The sequence below is a fragment of the Hemibagrus wyckioides genome, linkage group LG12 (genome assembly GCF_019097595.1).
Source record: "Hemibagrus wyckioides isolate EC202008001 linkage group LG12, SWU_Hwy_1.0, whole genome shotgun sequence".
Classification (NCBI taxonomy): Eukaryota; Metazoa; Chordata; class Actinopteri; order Siluriformes; family Bagridae; genus Hemibagrus; species Hemibagrus wyckioides.
Window position 1 is genome coordinate 5135669 of NC_080721.1, and position 19663 is coordinate 5155331.

Genomic DNA, 19663 nt, shown 5'->3' on the forward strand with positions numbered 1-19663 from the left:
GTCACAGTAGTCTCCTTATTTCTATTCAGCAAGATCATTCTGTCTACATCAAATGCAGTGTTTTCTAACAATGCTGGAAAAAACATTCTCTTTTTCCTACCCCAATCCTGGGTGATGACATGCTCATCTAGTATAACTTCAAATTTCATTTACGACTGTGTGTCTCGTGCTGAGAATCCTTCTCTCTCTCTCTCTCTCTCTCTCTCTCTCTTCTTCCTAATCTTCTGTCTCTGTATGTAATTCAGTCTTGATTCTCTCTTCTTTCGTACTCTTTGTTGCCTCCAACCTTCTCTTCGTTACAGCAGGTTTTATTCATGTTTATTCATCTTCAGCCTTTCAAATCAGAAGGTCATTCTGGAGGAATGTAGAAGCATTTCATACGCTTTATTATTATGTGACATTTTTTCTACCCTGTATTATTATCCTACATTTGAAACAATTCACAAATATGTACATTTATATATGCACTTAGGACTGTTTCGATGGATTTTATTCTCTATAGAATCTAAAACTATCTATAACTATGTCATTTAGAACATTTCTCATTTTGAAAGTTGTGCATATATTCTACAAAAAAATTATTCCTACCCTAATAAGTAATATTTTGTGATGCTGACAATGGAACGAATAACAGTTCTTAGAGTCTCTTCATGTAAAGTATAAGGATCCTGTTCCATTGTTTATTGTATTGGGCATAGGAGAATCTGGCTGCAAAAGGGAAGAAACCAAGAACACAAAACAAAGAAGTGACTGTGGCTTGATAACGTACTGTGGATTTTTTATAGCAAGCTTGGATGCATCACACCACATGTCGCATAGTGCACAAGGGGTCATTTTAGGAGTGTGATCTGTTCAGACACATTAAAACATGCGTGAACAGCCTAACAAAAATTCTGCCACATTTTTGGCTGATGTGTGTAACATAGCCTGGGTCCAAGTCTAACTAATTGCTAATGAAACTGGTTGCCAAATATATTTGTCAAATTTTGTTTTGGTTCATCAGTCTGAGAGTATGCTATTGAATAATATCGTTGGTTGTAACGAACTGTATTTAGTTCCACAATGAAACTCTAGGTCAAGATCTCAGACTGAAGGTCAAGATCTCAGACCAGCCGGAATAAGAGCCTTGCCATGATTTAAGTTCTCCTAAGCCACAGTAAATAGGTCAAATGAAAGCATTGTAAATATGCATTATGGGGCTTTATGAAGTGCTTAAGCTGATGAGATGGGACTCTGAGTGCTATAATGCAGGATAATGTTCGTTTAGTCATCATTTATTTCTGGTAAGGTGCATTGTTACTGTGGCTATTTGTTGTAAAAGCACAGTACACAAAGAGTTTAATTGAATTAAATGAAATACTATGAATGTGTCTTTTGAGTGTAGGTTCCTCTCTTAAATTCAAACCACACGTTTTGACCTGGTGGTTCAACATTCAACAAAACCAGTCTGAGATGATTATTGCAACACACTGATTATATGTTTCTTGCGAGAGTGCGGGATCCTGCCGCTGAACCACCAGGAGGTCACAGAGGAAAGTAGAGTACCTGGATGAAACCAGGAGAAACTCGGAGAACATGTAAACTCCACACACACACACCTCGGAGGAGCAAGGCAAACATGCTAACCACTAAGCCGCTGTGCTTTTATGAATATTTTTTATCTTTCTTAAGATATTTTTAGCTCCTTTGTTGTCAGACATGGTTTGCATTACTGCTTATCATTCTAAATACAACAGCAGTGTGAGGAGTTTTAATCAATGTAACGAATCAATGTTTTTCAATATATTAAGCTTGCTGGTTTCAAGTATAATTGCAATGGTGTATGTCAAATTGACCTTGGTTAATGTATGCGTGCTAGACTATTTCCATCTCTTGTGTGGAAAAGTGTGAGTACCCCCTCTCTTTCTCTCTCTCTCTCTTTCTCTTTCATTCAAAACAGAGCACCACTTTGTTCTGCTGTTTTTTTGGATTATGTTTATAAATGACTTTATGCCCTGAGCTATGGCTAGATCAGATCATATTAATGAAAATGAGTGGGAAAATTAAAGAAGGACATTTTGTTCTGCTTTTAATGTAGCTCTCATGCACTCTATCTCCATCGTCTCTCTCTCTCTACTGTGTGAAATATGTGCAGTTTTATCTCAGCTGTCTGGACCTGCTCACATTTTACTGGCCTGGAGGGCCAATTCAGATTCGACTATTTACAAAGAGACATGATAGCTTTACAGTGCAAATGGGAAAATGTTCTGAACAAAACCTGTTGGTAATAAACATGATGCAGAAAACCAACAGACAGTGTCAGACATCATATGAGAGTCATGGGAAGACTATGTGAGCAGAATATTGCTGTGGTATCAACATATACAGAGGACCTAAGAGTCATAATGAGAGTGTAAATGTGGTTGTATTAATATTTTCAAAAAGCTTAAAAGTATTTATTGTTGTGGTATCAGCATTTACTGAAAGTAATATTTTAGTATTTGGTATCCATATACACCAGGGGTGTCCAATCTTATTCACAAAGGGTCGCTGTTGCTTATTCACCGCTGGTCGCAGGTTTTCATACCAATCATGCAGAAACTACACCTGATTCCAGCTGTGGCTTCTGCTTGGTTGGAAGGAAAACCTGCACCCACACCAGCTCTTTGTGGATAAGAGTGGACACCCATGATATACAGAGCGTGCATGAGATTATTAACGAGAGTCTTATATAAATGACCTGAGAATTTCTGAGAGTGCTAATGTAATGGTACCAGTGCACTGGTAAGAGCGCTAATGAATGTAATGTAACATTAACTGTGTTAATAACGCTGCGATAATGATGGGCACAGAAGGCCACTAGTGACAGTATTAATATTAAGCCATAATAAAACCAGATGTTGACCATACAGTGAAGTAAATTTGATTCATTTGGGCTGGGACCCCAGTCTAACACATCTTACATACATTTATACACACCTAAGAGCAATTTAGTCTTGATCCACCTACCAGCGTGTTCTCAGGAGGTTGGAGGGCACAAGAGAATTGTTTCCACAGGGAGAACTTACAAAACTCTGCATGGATGGTAAACATAGCTCAGAATTGAGCTCCAGGTTGAAGGCAACAAAGTGACAACTGTGCAACAACTGTGGTACCCTTTAGATAGCAAACATCTATCAATAATTTGCCGTTGTCATAAAGGTCCCAGGAGATTCCCAGGATCAGGGAGAAAGCATTGAGTGAAAGCCAGATCCAGGGCCCTGACCTCTCAGACCCAGGGAGCTGGAGCAGGAGGTGGCATTTATTAGGCATGCTGGCTGGTGACTCAAGGAACAAACTGTTCTTTCAACAACAACTTGAGGATATCATCAACATTCCACTCATCTACAAGCAGTCTCTGGAAAAAGAAATCCTTAAGATACTACACAAAGGTGAAAAGGCAACTGAAATCCATGAGTTTCAGGGTAATAGCAATGTTCTTCCAGGGTCTGGTCAATTTACCAATGTACCATCTTTTTTACACTCCAGCCACACCACAAAAGTACTGCAAAGGCAGATTCTGCATTCACTTTTGATGTTGATGTAGATTTTTATCTTATTTTATACAACTGGGCAGTGGTTAAGGGCCTTGCTCAAGGGCCCAGCAGTGGCAGGTTGGTGGACCTAGGAAACTCACAACCTTCTGGTCATTAGTCCACAACAACTTGACCACTAAGCTACCTCATTGAGCTGACAACAAGTGAAGCAGTTGCAAAGCCCACTCATATTCAGGCCGCCCACAAGAGATCACATGTGGGTGGTTGGAGTGGTCACCATTAGAGGAGCTGCAGCTGAAGGAGCAGCAGCATCTGTAGCACCCACTAATCCTCAACTTATTCCACTGTGATTACAGCTGCTGTTCTTGCCTCAGATCAAGAATGCCTTGTCTGGTTGAGGTTGGTGGTCAAGGTGGTATCTAGGAACTGCTCTAGGTTTCAGCACCACTGTAGAACCTGATGTGTTTGTATATATATATATTTGTGTCTAATGTTTCAGCTCTGCAGAATTCTTCCTACCCTAAGCTCCTAAACTCCATAACCCAGTTTTTGGACACTAGTCAATCAAATAAATGCTTAATAACAACATATTGCCAATTCATTTCAAATTGTCCCATTTCTGGAGCCTGTTAAGGATGAAAATGAAGCACCAGTGCTGTTTTCTGTTGAAGATGATAATCATTAGGGTCATTAAGGGCTACTCTCAAGTACTCAGCACAGAAAACATGGGGGGGTGACGAGAGACAACATTTAGTCTGTAGAATCTACTGAAGCTAGAAGGTGACTGAATTGCCACCGCTTAACAAATGTCCATTATTGACACTGCTTTTCTGCCCAGATGGTGTCCAAAAAGGTGTTAATTGGCATTTTAATAAACTCCGTAGTCTGCATTGATGTAGTCCTCCCTGGTCACAGGACTGGCCTGGGCACAGTCTCGGTTAAGGTGATAGGTTTATTATCACATCATGGCATCAATATTGAATGCTCAGTTCAGCTACAATGTTAGATGCTTGAATTCTGGTCCCCGATGTAAGCACTGTGTCCTGACAAATGCTGCTTGTTCACAGTGCAAGATAAGATGGTGGAGATAGGTTTAGAAAATCTTCATATAACAGGCAGATCTATTGTGATAACGTGAAAACATGCCAGATTCGCCCACAATAGCAAGACCCATAATTTTGGGGTTTGGGGTATGCTTTGAAACAATAGTCCTTGTCTCTAGGATTGCAGGTTTGGTCTGAGTGGTTGTGGGCATGGAAAGAATGTCAATAACATTTATAAAATATTAAGTTATAGTCTGTTCTGCCAGAATAGGCAGATTAGATTAGATTTAGCTAGTCATATTGAGTAATCTTTTCCTTATTACTTTCCTTTTTTTTCTCGAAACGATAACCAAAGGATTCTGCATGCTACTCTATCTACTCTATCTACTCTGACAAACAATTGCAAAACATAAATTACCAGCTCACACAGTGCTCAGTATAATGTAAGCCTAGAGAGGAACTACCATCCTGAAGTCCATTTTATCTAAAGAGTGCCTCTCTTACCCTAAATAAAATCGCCCCAGTTGTCAGCATACTCCATATTTTTGGAAGCACACCATGTTTTCACTCAATAGTTCAAAGGCTGACTAGCTCCTACGCCCCAAATAAAAAAGTAAGGTCAGTATATGACTAATTTGCATTTCGTCAGCAAATTGTCTTTCCAGCAAGGAGCCCCAGTGGAAGCCTCCATCTACTTTTTATGATTTAAAAAAAATGCTAAGATCAGTGCTCACATATTGTCCTTTCTTATTTTACATTTCAGCACACCCCACGAGCGAAGGCTAGCTTAATTTAGCTACAGTAAATGTTCTGACCTCATATTTACCACATCTAGATGTATTTGAAACTTTCTCACCCAAAATGATGTCAGTGAAGTGAGTTTGACATTATTATTTTCTCTGCATTTCAAGAGCAACACAATGTGCTATATGTCAGCTGTCTCGTGTAGCCTGTAAATCTCATTTGTTACTTAACATTGGGAAGAAAATATCCTTTCCACCATTTAGAAATGCTTATAGAATGTATGATAGCGTGATCCTGAGCATTCCACCATAACAAGATAATATATAAGTTGCATTGCCTTCTTAGTATTGTCCTTGTAACATTTTGTACATGTCTTATAATACATAATTTGGGGGTTACGCAGGGTAGGAAGCACATACTTAATGAAGGTAGGATAAACAAAGTAATCCTTGAATAATAAAAAATCTGTATTACAGAAAAGAGTCCTAAATACATACTTTTTCTTTTTCACCTAATTAATATACCTAATATTATGACCAGATTCATAACTTTTTTTCTACTAATTTATTAAAGAATCTACTCTCCTCCACACAACTCTAAAAGAGTTATGGTTCCTTTCCCAGAAGCAAGAGATCACTAGACCATTGTTCAAATAAATCAATTTTGCAAATTATCATGTTGTTCTAACATAATGCAGTGCTTTTTGGCAGCTGAGCTGAATCTAGAAGGAAAGACCTTGGACTCTTAACAAAACACATCCAGGGTGAAAGCGTGGACCAAAAAAATGTCTAAGGGCAAATCAAGCAAAGTGTCTACCAGTGATAAAGTGCAAGCTTTCAGGTTACTTTTAAATTAATCTTACTTGTCTGTTTTTCCTCCAGTAACGATGTTTCTTCTGTTTATTTATGAGCATACACACACTCACCCAGCAGGGGCCAATCCTGGATTTAAGTAACATGCATTTTTGAACTGTTCAATTGATTCAATAAGTGTATGAATTAATAATTATTACAGAATTACACAGAATAGTTATACATGTGTGGGGAACAGTGGTGGAGACAGGTCTCTGATTACTAATGTAAATGTTTCCAGAAGTGAAGGAAGTGGTAGCTCACTGGTTTTGGACTTGTGAGATCAAATCCAAGGACTACCAAGGTGACGCTGTTGGGCCCTTGAGCAAGGCCCTTAACCCTCAGTTGTACAAATGAGATCAATTTTCTGGATAAATGCGTCTGCCAAATGACGTAAATGTAATGCATTGACTAAATCCAGACAATAGCAATAACTGGGGGGAGGAAACCAAAGGAAACCCCAGCAGGGACCGCATGCAAACTCTGTGGATATAGAGTGGACAGTGGAAATCAAACCCCCAACCCCAACCTTAGCCTAATCTAAGACGTTAAAACCATTTAAACCATATAAGTCTCTCAAATGCTATGTTTTTCCTTCGCAATGTGTTGTCAATATCCATGCAGAGTATCTTACAGAGAATCTTACCTTTATTCTAAAGTTAGAAAAGGTCATGTTCTTTGAGATTAAAGTTCTCTGCTTTAGTTGTAGTTGCTGAGTGACTCTTTGAAGCATCTATGTTAGTCTTTCTTGGCTTGTCAGCTTTGCTTTAGGACATACCTGAGTTTGAATCTTAGCTTCAGTCATTGCAGAGAAACATAAGGGCGTCTTTTATCATTTTATGATAGCATAAAAAAGGCAAGAAGTGGAAAAAAGGCAGCATCAACACTTTCATCCACTTCAAATCTCTGAAGCTGCATCAGGCCCAGTCTCTAATCTATATATGATCATAATACTTCATAAAGGCCATCCTCATCTATGTATTATTGATAATTTATATCATATTCATCCATCATACCATCATATTTCTTGCTATGCTTTTGATATAACCTGATATTTTCTGCACTTCAGTTTTGGTCATTGAGTCAATGCCTGTTTTACTATCAGAGCATCAAGAATAAATCAACTGTAATTACAAGAGTCCATTCCTATCGTCACTTGAATTGAGAAATGAGAATTTGTATACCTGGTCCCTCCTCCAGCATAGGTGTATAAGATTCAGTCTTTCAGCATCTACAAGGTCATCCAGATAGCTAGAGAGAAAAAAATGTGACGATGCTCATCTGTGTGCCCAAGGCTTTATGTCCAATTACAACTTTATAACACCACTTGGGATATTGTCATGCTTTGGTTAACTCCCTTCTGCACAAATCCTAATGATTCAGCATCAATCCAATTTTTCTTTTCTTCCTTAGAATTGAACGCATCATGTCCTGAGGTTTTCACAATTTACTACAGCCGTATCTCTGTGATCGTTTTAAAGGAAGCATAAGCCTGACAGGAATTGCCTCTGGTTTTCATTGGACCTGTCTTTGCTTTGTCCTTTTGCCTTATTTGATCTTGCACAAGGCATAAAAATAGCAGTCCTTGCAGGTTGAATTGAAGGCAGCTTCTTACTCTAAGCAGCTTAAGAGTTCACTTGGGGCCAACAGGAGGGCAAATGATTTTAAAATAGATATGCAAAACTGCACAAATAGTTTATTATCAGGCAGTCACAGGAAGCCCCCTTGTGGTGCGAAAATAATAGAAATTTACCTAAATAAATGAGGTAACTATTGTACCCTAAGATAAGATCATGAAAAAGCGGCGATCATGAAGTGTTCATGAATCTGGGGTGGACAAATGCAAAAAGAAAAAGGCAGAAGAGGAGAAATGGATCCAAAGCACCAGTAAGAAATAACTGCAAATTAAATTGTTTTAGTCAATTTGTCCACTTTCTTACTTCCACTTATTGATGTAATTGTTAGTGGGTAATATTGATGTAAAAGTTAGTGGGTAAATAGCTAGCTAGTATTAGAAGTGTTAAGCTAACACGCATAATTGAGCTTACAGGCATAAGCTAACAATTAGACGTGTTAAGCTAACAAGCCTAATTTTACTAGCATGTTACAACTAGCTATAGCAGAAGTAGTCAGCTAATTTTTTTTTTACTTTAATCACAGCTCAGGTGGTGCAAACATAAATCACATAAACTTATTTTCAAAGCTCTAGCAACTCAGACAATCAGTTCAACCAAGGAATAAAATACATTTTTCAAATGAGAGTTCAAACCTTTCACCAAGCTAATGGTCATACAGGTGATATAAGGAAATAACGTTAGTGTTAAACTGTTTTTCCCACATCCAAGATAATGAAGTAATAATTCTGTTCATTCTTGCATATAAAAATAATAAAATTGTGTGTGTGTGTGTATGTGTGTGTGTGTGTGTGTGTGTATGTGTGTGTGTGTATGTGTGTGTGCGTGTGTGCACTCTTGGGTAAATTGTCACTTGACTTGACTCCCAAATGTTAAGATATTGCCCTGGTTAAATTTACTGCTTCAAAAAAAGCTCAACTCTTATATTTCATGATGTAAGGAGCAGCTCATCCTCATTAATAAGCTGCACATCTGCATGGACCATCAGATCTTTTCAGATTTTAAGTTCCAACACTTTGGAATAAATTACAATAGTCTTAACCTTTTTTTACCGGAACAATGGTGTTCTGTTCCTATGGCAGATTGAAAATAGACTTATCAGACATTTTCGATTAATATAAACAAATTCATTATTTTATCGCTGCAGATCTGGTATAAAATTATTCAGACACTGTTGGCTTTCAGATGTATTTAGTTCTGTTTGGCTAACTATACACACACATTTTGAATATATCCTTGAATATGTGCTTGAATATATCCCTTTCGAAAATTAGATGCTTATGAACAAGCACTTGGGGTGTCTATGGTAATGGTAATGGTCAGTAGTTCTACCATGTAACAAAGCTGCTCGGAACTTGCTAAGCTTCACGGGCAATAAGAAGGTGGCTCCTGTTCCTTTGGTGGCCCAGCAGCAGAATCCCAAGCAAAGAACAAAACCTAGCCACTGAGTTCTTAATTCTCAGTTTCGATCCCAAGCACGGATAAAATTGGAGGGTAGCATCAGGAACGGCATCCAGCGTAAAACCTATACCAAATTAAAAATACAGATCGAATGACCCCCAAGCAGAGAGCAGCCACTGGACAAAAACAATAATAAGAAGTTGGCCGCTAAGTGATCGATGCTAGGAGAGCCAGTACGGCTGCTTCTGCATGTTTCAGTGCTATGCTCTGCTAGTTTTTTAAACTTAATGGTGGAAGTAGTAATTAAGTGCACACAAAGTAAAATCTTACAGCTGCTTTCCATGAATGCTCTGCCAGTAGAAATATGTACAAAATACACCAACGCACCACGCAATGACTCACAAAGTATCTGGAAATAATAAAAAAGCATTGTGCTCTGTCGTTCCTACACACTTTTTTTTTTACTACTAGCACTTTTCCGGAGTTGTATTGCATGCTATTGTCATCATTATGTAATTATAATCCAGATTAATACTACAGTTATTGTGCTGATTATACAGTCCTGATCTTTATGCTAGGTTTTATTTCTTTCAGGTTTGTTCTGTGTCTTAAATAAATGCCTTCTAGAGGCGCTAATTCGTGTTAATGCCGTCATCTTAATGTAACTTCTATATCAGTAATAACTTGTTTGCTTCAGTCTCTTTTCAAATTGCCTTCCTTTCATTTAGCAAAGGCTTGATTATTGCTTCTTTGTTCTTGCCTTGTGTTCATTTGCTGAAATAAAATAATGTTTCATATTTGAATCCACGTTTTGATAGAGGCCTTAACGCACCATTTACTATAGTAAATAAACAATGAACTATAATGGACTATTTACACTGATCTGCTGTTCACATTTATTCTAACTCAAGAAAGCATGTACAGTTAGATTAGACGATGACTGGCTCATATCGCGGTCATTTAAACCGAAACATATGGAGAATAAAAGGGATTGTTAACAATCTAATGCAGGTGTGAAACATGGCATGGGATTTTATTGCTGCTTTGGTTCAGTTTTCTTCATCTTATTGTATTTGTAATGAATGAATGACTTAAAGATCTAGACTGCTGAAATCCATAAACTGGCTGAATGATAAGAACTCAAGACATACCATTAAAGCAACTGTGGTGTTTCTTTGGATGTTTTTTGGTTTCGTTTGTTTTGTTTTGTTTTGGAGCTCCATGTCCAACATTCTCCTACCAATATACTCACTCTCCCTCCTCTGAACATGTCCAAACCGTCTTAATTTGTCCTCCCTAACTTTGTCCCCCAAATGTCCGACATGAGCCGTCCCTCTGATGTACTCATTCCTAATCCTGTCCAACCGTGTCACTCCCAAAGAGAACCTCAACATCTTCAGCTCTGCTACCTCCAGCTCTGACTCCTGTCTCTTCCTCGGTGACACTGTCTCTAAACCATACAGCATGGCTGTCTCACCACTGTCTTGTACACCTTCCCCTTGATTCTCGCTGATATTTTTCTATCACAAAACTAATAATAAATGGTTCATGACAACAAAAAAAAAACATCCGCTACAGACAATAAACCATCCATTATAGACAATAACCTACTAATGTGTTACAAAACTTTAGCAGTAATTGGATTTTTACCCAAGTAAAAAACATGGCAAATTAAATTCCTGGAAAGTTTCCATGAAGCAGGCTAGGAAAAGTGTACTGGATTGATGTTAGCTAACCTCCTTCTATTTGTAGGCAAGTTGGCTAGCTAAAATGCATCACCAAGGTAATAACTAACAAATAGCTAAACAGTTAAGTACACAGTCAGCTAACTATCAAAATTATGCTATTTACTTCATTAGAACATGCTTCAATATAGAGTACTTTTAGGAACCTAATTTAGCTCAATCACATCATTTTACACAAATACGTACACTAGAATTTCCTGGGATTGATAAAGTGCTCTCTTACCTTAAAGTGCTCTCTTAAGTAAGATTAGCTGAAATTGACTGAAATTAGCCGCATATTCATCTCTCTGGTTCCGTGCAATGAAGGCTTAATAAAGAAATCTGTACATTTTTCAATATAGCTATATATCACACTAAATTCAAGGTTATCTCATGTATTTTAACATTTCAAACAGTCTTTTTCTGTCGATTCACTTCTTGTATAATTGTGGATAAATTGAGAAATTTATATTAGCACGAGATCTGCTCTTGTCTGACATACTCACTTGCCAGTCTTGGGTATGATAAGAAGACATTTTTTTGTTTTATTTTTAATAAAAAAGGATGAAGAAAATGTGTTGAATTGCATCAGGCATGCACAAAGGAGGCTATTGAGTGACTCATCCTTCCATTTGCAGCCAAATAGAGACATGGGTGGATAAGAAAAGCACTGAAGACAAAGAAATATTGAAGTCACAGCAGATGCAGTTTTGAGTAAACCCAGGCTAGAAATTGATTTCTGCTGTAAACACACAGTAGACTATATATCTACAAGTGTGTCAACACCTGACAGGCACACCCATTTCACAAACCACAAAAGTTGGAAATAGAAAAGTTGACAGAACTTTGGAAACACAAATATCTCTGTATGCTGTAACAGTACAATTTCCCTTCACTGGAAGTAAGAGGTCCAAACCTGCTTCAACATGACAATGCCCCTGTGCATAAAGTGAACTCCATGAAGACGTGGTGTGTTAAGGTTGGATTAGAAGAACCTGACTCTGACTCAACCCCAAAGAACACTTTTGGCATGAACTGGAACACCGACTGAACCCCAGACCTCCTCACTCTTATAACATCAGAGTCTGATCTCACTAATGCTCGTGTAGCTGAATGAACACAAATCCCCACTGCCACAGTCCAGTAGAAAACCTTCCCAGATGTCCATCAAGTACATATGAGTGTTGACAAACTTTTGGCAGTATAGTGTACATGGCATTTGTGATGGAAAAATATCGGCGAGAATCAAGGGGAAGGTGTACAAGACAGTGGTTAGACCGGCCATGCTGTATGGTTTAGAGGCAGTGTCACTGAGGAAGAGACAGGAGTCAGAGCTGGAGGTAGCAGAGCTGAAGATGTTGAGCTGAAGATGCAGAGCTGAAGATGTTTGGGAGTGACACGGTTGGACAGGATTAGGAACGAGTACATCAGCTCATGTTGGACAAAATTAGGGAGGCCAGATTAAGATGGTTTGGACATGTTCAGAGGAGGGAGAGTGAGTATATTGGTAGGAGAATGTTGGACATGGAGCTGCCAGGCAGGAGGCAAAGAGGAAGGCCAAAGAGGAGATATATGGATGTGATAAATGAGGATCTGAAGCTAGTGGGTGCAAGTGTTGAGGATGCAGAAGATAGGGATAGGTGGAGAGAGATGATTTACTGTGGAGACCCCTGAAGGGAAAAGCCGAAAGAAGAAGAAGAAGTGTACATGGCATTATTAGGGCAATAAGGCAATTTCACAGTCAATGTGTTTGTTAGTATAGCATATATTGACTTCTTATCATGTCGGCGAGAAGCATACTGTATACTCTGGGATTATATCTACACACACATTTTCCATTGAGGCTGCAGTACTTTCCGAGCTTTGTACTTTCTGTAGAAAGTTTGTTCTGAACCATGATTTATTGCAATGTAACAGAAGAAAAGTAAACTGCATGACGGTAAAAGCAAAACAGCCTAAGAAGATCTAGATTTGCTTTTGTTGTTTGTCATAGATTTGCTTTGGTGTGTGAATATGATGTTAACCTTTACGTAGCTTTCCATTCCAAAAGCAGTCACTTTATGCGCACACAAAGCACAGTGTCACGCACTGAGTCTATTTTTGTCATTGCTTAAGTGCTGTACCAACCGAGATAAACAATGCATTCGACTTGTCACTTGTAAAAAGAAATGCTGCAGAAATGTTCCACTTTGTCAGTCATGAAGCACTGCCTTGTTATATGAACACGGGTTTTTGTCCAAGATTACAATTGACCAAGATGTGTCTGTGGAAAGGTATTTATTTTAGCACACATGGAAACAGGGTCATGAACAGGGGCGCAAAATTAAAAAGGGGGCACATCAATCAAGATTTTAATACACCAACTGAAGCATAACCTACTGAACTCAATCAACCAATCTTTAGGCAGAACCTTTCTATTATATGAATATATTGGCAATTATGAACCCTTTATAAAAGTGCACTGGCACTCCAGTCTGCAGGCAAAGAAAGGAAATCGACTTATCAGACATTTTCAATCAGTGTAAACAAATGAATTATTTTATTGCCCCACGTCTGATATAAAATGAGTCAGGACTCTGTTGGTTTTCTCTGTTGGTCTCTCCATGTGAGAGAACATTTTTTTCAACCTCTGTTGGATAACCTTAGAATTTTAGTGGATGAAGATAACACCTTCAAATCTTAGATGCTTATGAACAAACACTTGGGGCATCCCAGAGAGCAGAAATGGGTTTGATCACCATTTACTTTGAAGATAGAAACATTTGTGTGGAAAAAATAACAATTTCTATAAATATATTGTCCCTAAAGTTTGTTGTAAATTTCCCATTTGGATGTATAAAGTAACTATCTATCTATCTATCTATCTAACCGGTTAGTTAAAAACACAAAAACTACAAATTCTAATCCCTGAGTGTTTTCTATTAGTCATTAAACCACCACTATAAAATGTGACATGACAAAGAAATTCTATTCATGGCCACAACCAAAACAGACACAAATTCCATTTTCTGCTTGTTAAATGATAAAAGAAGCGAAATGATTGTTTTTATATTTATGTCATGGTGCAATATTGAAGAAACTGTGAATATAAGTAATAATAATAAGATAAATAATAAAATCTATGTTTAATTCTAAACTTTAAGCTGAACCATGAACTTAAAACAACCTAGCATCTAGATAATTCATTTAGAAAACTACAAAAAGCCTATAGAATGACTTTCAGGCTCAGAGAGTCAGCCCAAAGGATTGTAAACAAAATTAACTTCACAGACAGGGTCATAGGGTTAGGGCTGTGGTGCAGTGGCAGGTCATGTGAAGTAAACTGATAGACAGGGTGTGCATTATGGTGGATTTGTGAATCAAGACAACCGCCAGCCCACCAATCTAAACTTAGTAAGATAATCAATTCTGTTAGTATAGGTGCTATAATATGTTGGAGACACACCTGATACCTGCTCCACACATGCGGCATGCAAATGAAAGAACTGCGACAAAGCGTTGTAAATGGCCCTAACCTGCAAAAGACTAGAGGACAAGAGCAGATCTGTCTGTGTGGAATGGCCTTGTGCTATTCTTTCATCCCAGCTTCAAGGAAGGAGGAGGTTCTTCAGCAGATTCAAGAGTGTCATTAAGGAATGATCAAATGCTGAGAAGAGTAAAAAATGTCCAATTGATGGCAAGGTCTCTGTGCAGACATAAAAAAAAGTAAATGATTTGGTGCTGACTCTGCTCAAAGGACAGATCCACTCAAAGAAATAAGGCACTGATAATTGGGCCATTGCCCAGGGGTCCATGACAAAAAAAATAATATATCTCTGTGAATTTGGGGGCAGGAAATCTCATATTGTGCTGGATTACTTCTTAAGGGATATTGAAATGGCAAAGCGGCCCACATGTGCCGACTGAATTACATATTTATAAGGTGAGCAATTTCTTAGGAGCTTATTACTAATAATGGAGCACAGATCTCATCAGCTGAGCTCAAGGGATAAATGTATGGATTTACCCATGCCGCATAAAGCTCCCACTGCCTGCGGGTGAGTGGCAACACACAATTAAATGGAAAAGGAACGCTTAACCTGGGTGAAGTGTGCATTAATTTGATGTGCAACCTTCCTATTGTCCTGAGTATTAAGGAGGAAACTCAGTGCAATTAACCTTATGCTAGGTCAACATGGTGCCATTGGTGCTCCAATGGTGGTTAGCTCATTCTAGATAAATCAGCTATGAGGGATTATATTCAATTTTCAATTCAATTCAATTTATTTGTATAGCGCTTTTAATGAAGGGCGTTGTCTCAAAGCAGCTTTTCAGAAATATGGAAACAGAAAAAAATTGTAAAGTTTAAAGTTAAGTTGCTATTTATCCCTACCATTCATCTCTAATGAGCAAGCCTGAGGTGATGGTGACCAGGAAAAACTCCCTGAGGAAGAAACCAGGCTCAGAAGGGAATCCTATCCTCATTTGGGTGACACTGGACAGGAAATAATGTAAATGTTGTTAATGCTCTTGAGGAAATAATAGGTCAGCGTAATATCTGAGTTCATCATTGACTCAGTACTAATTCCTTCCTGCCGAAAGCTGACTGATGCGACAGCAGTACAGAGACGGCGTGGTCGTCTCCAAGTGGTTCTATTCACTGCAGCCCCCTGGGTCATAGGCTGTCCACACAGATCTGATCTGTCCCAACAGCATTGAGCACCACCAAGCAACAACAAGGGATAGAGCGTCTGGATAGATCAGGCAGAAGTTGTCACACTGGAAAATCAGAACACTAGGAGCTCTGGATTGAGACATATGGCTCGACAGAGACAGAGAGAGAAAATATTAGGTATGCTTGTGATCATGTGATGTTTAAAGAAAATGTAGATTATGTGTGAACTCTGGCAAGACGAGATATTAACCAGCATTAACCAGTGTCAAGCAGAATGGAGTGCTCAAGGTATGAGGAAAGTGGAGGAACACAATGACTGTAACAAAAAATGTATCTGTATCTAGATTTAAATCTGTGGGCATGGTCAAAAACCAGGGGTGTCCATTCTTATCCACGAAGGGACAGTGTAGGTGCAGGTTTTCATTTCAACCAAGCAGAACCCATACCTGAGGCTAATGAAAGCCAAGAGGAAACAGGTGTGGCTCCTGCTAGCACACCCACACCAGCCATTTCCAGATAAGTTTGGACACCTCTGGAGCTCTGTATCCCAAAACCTATTATTATTATTATTATTATTATTATTATTATTATTATTATTAAATACAAACCCTACCAGTATGTCTTAGAAACTCTGGGGATATTTACTGGTCTGATGCCTATAACTAGTCTCAATAGGACTGTTTTTTAAACCCACTCACACAATATATTCTAACAAAATCATTTAGCTAGTTCTGCAAAATATTAACAATCCAGTAACTGAGGTAAACCAATCCAAACATTGACCAGGCAGTTACGAAGGATGCTATAAATCCATTGTGCTGCATTCATGTTAACATGCATGTTCTTTCTTTATACCACAATCTTGCATTTTATGCTCACGGTTGCATGACAGTAAAAGGCACACATGCATCCCAAATCCAAACATTTAAGATGCCCTGTGAGGCCTTTCTAGTGCACCCTCTATTCATACCTTGTATCCATTTTTAACACATTTTTTATCCTAAATAGATTCAATAGTCAAGATTTATATTTGTCATGTATATTTACAGATAAATAAACTAAATTTACATACATTTTTATATTTATATGCACTAAATTTGCATATCAATAAACTAAATTTAAGGGGGGGAAAGAATGAATAGAAATAATAATAAAAAGGAAAAAGAAGTATGTTGTAGAATGTAATCTGAGATATGTTACATGGATAGTGAACATTTCTGAAATGTGGTATTTGTATTCAGTTGGATTCATTTCAAACATGGTAACTGGAAAGATCTTCTTAGAGCAAGAGCCTTTCAGTCAGAATTGACTCTAAAAAGAACCAAGTGATCTTCAGATATTTTTGCATTTGTACATTGGCAGATGATTTCATCCAAATTAACTTAATTGCACTAAGCAGATGAAGTTTCACCCACGTGGTTGAGGTCACTGCTGTGGAAGCTTGGAGAAGGTGCCAGGATTTCAACTCACAACTCAAATTAGTAACAACTGAACCCCCAGTGGCCTCATTTTCAAAGTTACTAAAGACTGCAGATGTGGGATGTTACAAGAACAGCGTCTGCCACCTTATAGTTGTGTTAATATCCAAATCACCTCAAGGTAGGAAATGAATCCCTAGGTCACAATAGACAAAGGTCAGCCAATACTAATACCTTGTTGATCAGAGCTATATTCTGAAACATATCTATCAACAGTTTTTCAGAATTTCATACAAATTCTTCTACACAGTAAGATATCAGGATAGCTTATTTGCGCTAGCCCTAACACAAGACAGGATGTAAAATAGTGCAAATCATAATCATGTTGCCTGAACAACAGAACACTGCAATGTTGATGTATGTGCACTGTAGCATTGAGCAGAATAAATATTCATAGAGTGATCTTGCAGTGGCTTACAGCTATTAGTCGCACATACCCTCAAGCTGTGAAGACCTTTTTTTTCATCTCTCTTTGTCTCTCTCTCTTTCTCGTTCTCTCTCTCTCTCTCAAAATGTAGACATGGCTTGCCGGTCAAAATGTGGGTCAGGATCCCTTAAAGACCCTTAATTTCTGGGGATTGGAGTACAACGAAAACATGGGCAATTATTATTCCTGAAACTGCTAAGAGTGTTATTCTGATATACTATTGTTGTACTGTCATGAGGCAGCTATTCATTTCTGATCTCTGTCTGGTGCATCCTAGGACAAGCAGACTTGCCTCTACACATTATTTTTTGTTGCATTATTCTGCTGGCAATTGCAGAATGCAGCAGAATAAAAAAGGATTTTTTTTGTTATCCTAGGTTAAACAAAGAATGGTCAGATGGTTATTTTTCACACAAATTGCTGCAAAAAAAAGACATGTTCCAGCCTCTCAAGCCTAGAAATGGCTTGTTCCAATAATTCTGAACACCTATGACTGAGTGAAGTCAGCTTCTGCACAAGGGCACTCATAGCAAGATGTTGCTTAGAGCTTCCATCCATGTGGTGCAGCATTTCTTCATTAACAAGAAGGTGTGTTCCCAGTTCCTAGGCTGTGCAACCAGTGTACCCAGGATAGGCGCTGGCTCCATCACAACCCTCAGATCTACCCGGATTTTTTGTAATGTGTGAAGTTTTTGCAGTAAACTTGTTAAATCTGTGAAACTGCAAGCACAGGATTCTTCTTTTAAGCTCCTACCAGAGAAGACACACATATTTTACACATGTAATTACTTTCTATGATCGATAATATTCATGAATCGAAGAGGGCTTCAGCTCACGTGATACGTCTCAGCCCTAATTTGCAGAAAATCTGCAATAATGTCTACAGAATAGCGAAATCCTGAAGGGAATAAAACCCTTACTGAAGATGGACGAATGAATGATTGTGAGGACCAGAGTGTGTTCCAGTCTAACATCCAGTATGCTTCACTTAATAATGCTCCACTGATCGGTTAATTATTTGATTGACGCACAGTGTATCCACACCTGCTCATCAGGATGTGAATTCATTTCCGAATGATTTTTCTGCACACCATTTTTAGAATAATGAAATAATGTGAATCAAGTGTGAGTTCTGGATAAATCAGCCCGAAGAGCTCACATCCAATCACACATATATTAAGAATTTTAGGCCTGAAGGTGGGGTTCAAGAGCAAATCTAAACAATGCTTACTTTAACTTTAAAAACTCAATATCTAAACGTATTCCTGATATTGAATTACAGCTGTTAAGGGATTATTTAAGTATGTAGTAAAATGGGTGCGTCTAACTCCATGTCTTTGAAGCTACGGTTATAGAGTGCTGCAGGAATATGTTCTATAATCCGGAAATAAGTTAACATTTTGACTTGACTTCCACTTTCCCATCATCCATAAGTTAATGGGATTTTTGAACAGGGTTTCGGTTACATGCCTGAAATAAGAGCAGGATATTTTCATGTTTAATTCTATGACACAAAATACATCTGTGATACCCCACTCCTGATTTTTTTATATAACAGAAGTAAGGTGTTTGTGATGTGAAGAAGTGGCTAAACAGGACTACAGAGATTGTCAGGGACATTAAACATCATCATGCCGAATCTACCACAGCCTTATTGTGTTTATACTAATAACTCCAACTCCAACTTTTCATTCATTTAGATTCATCCATCCATTGTCTATACCCGCTTTATTCCTAATTAGGGTCACGGGGGTCTGCTGGAGCCTATCCCAGCGCACATTGGGCGAAAGGCAGGGGTACACCCTGGACAGGTCACCAGTCCATCCCATTCAGATTCATCCATAAAAAGAACAGAGTAGATCCTTATCAGGAAACATTTTATTAAATAAAAGCTTAGTGGTGCTGATGTTGAAGTCATGTGACCATGTTGAAGTTCGTTTATATAACTTCAGCTTTTTACTTCTGGTGATTGTATTTAGGATTCATAAGAGTTGTGTTTATCTTGTGTAAGAATCACACACCTTTGTTGATCACATAGCTTATATTCTATCTGAAGTCCTACTGGCGTTTTGTCAAGGGAACCACGGATAAGCTTAAACGTCCAGGCTGGCCTACAAAAATACATTTTCTGCTAACCAGCACCCTACTGATAACTGGCACCAATATGCTCTGGCAATACATTGGTACACTGG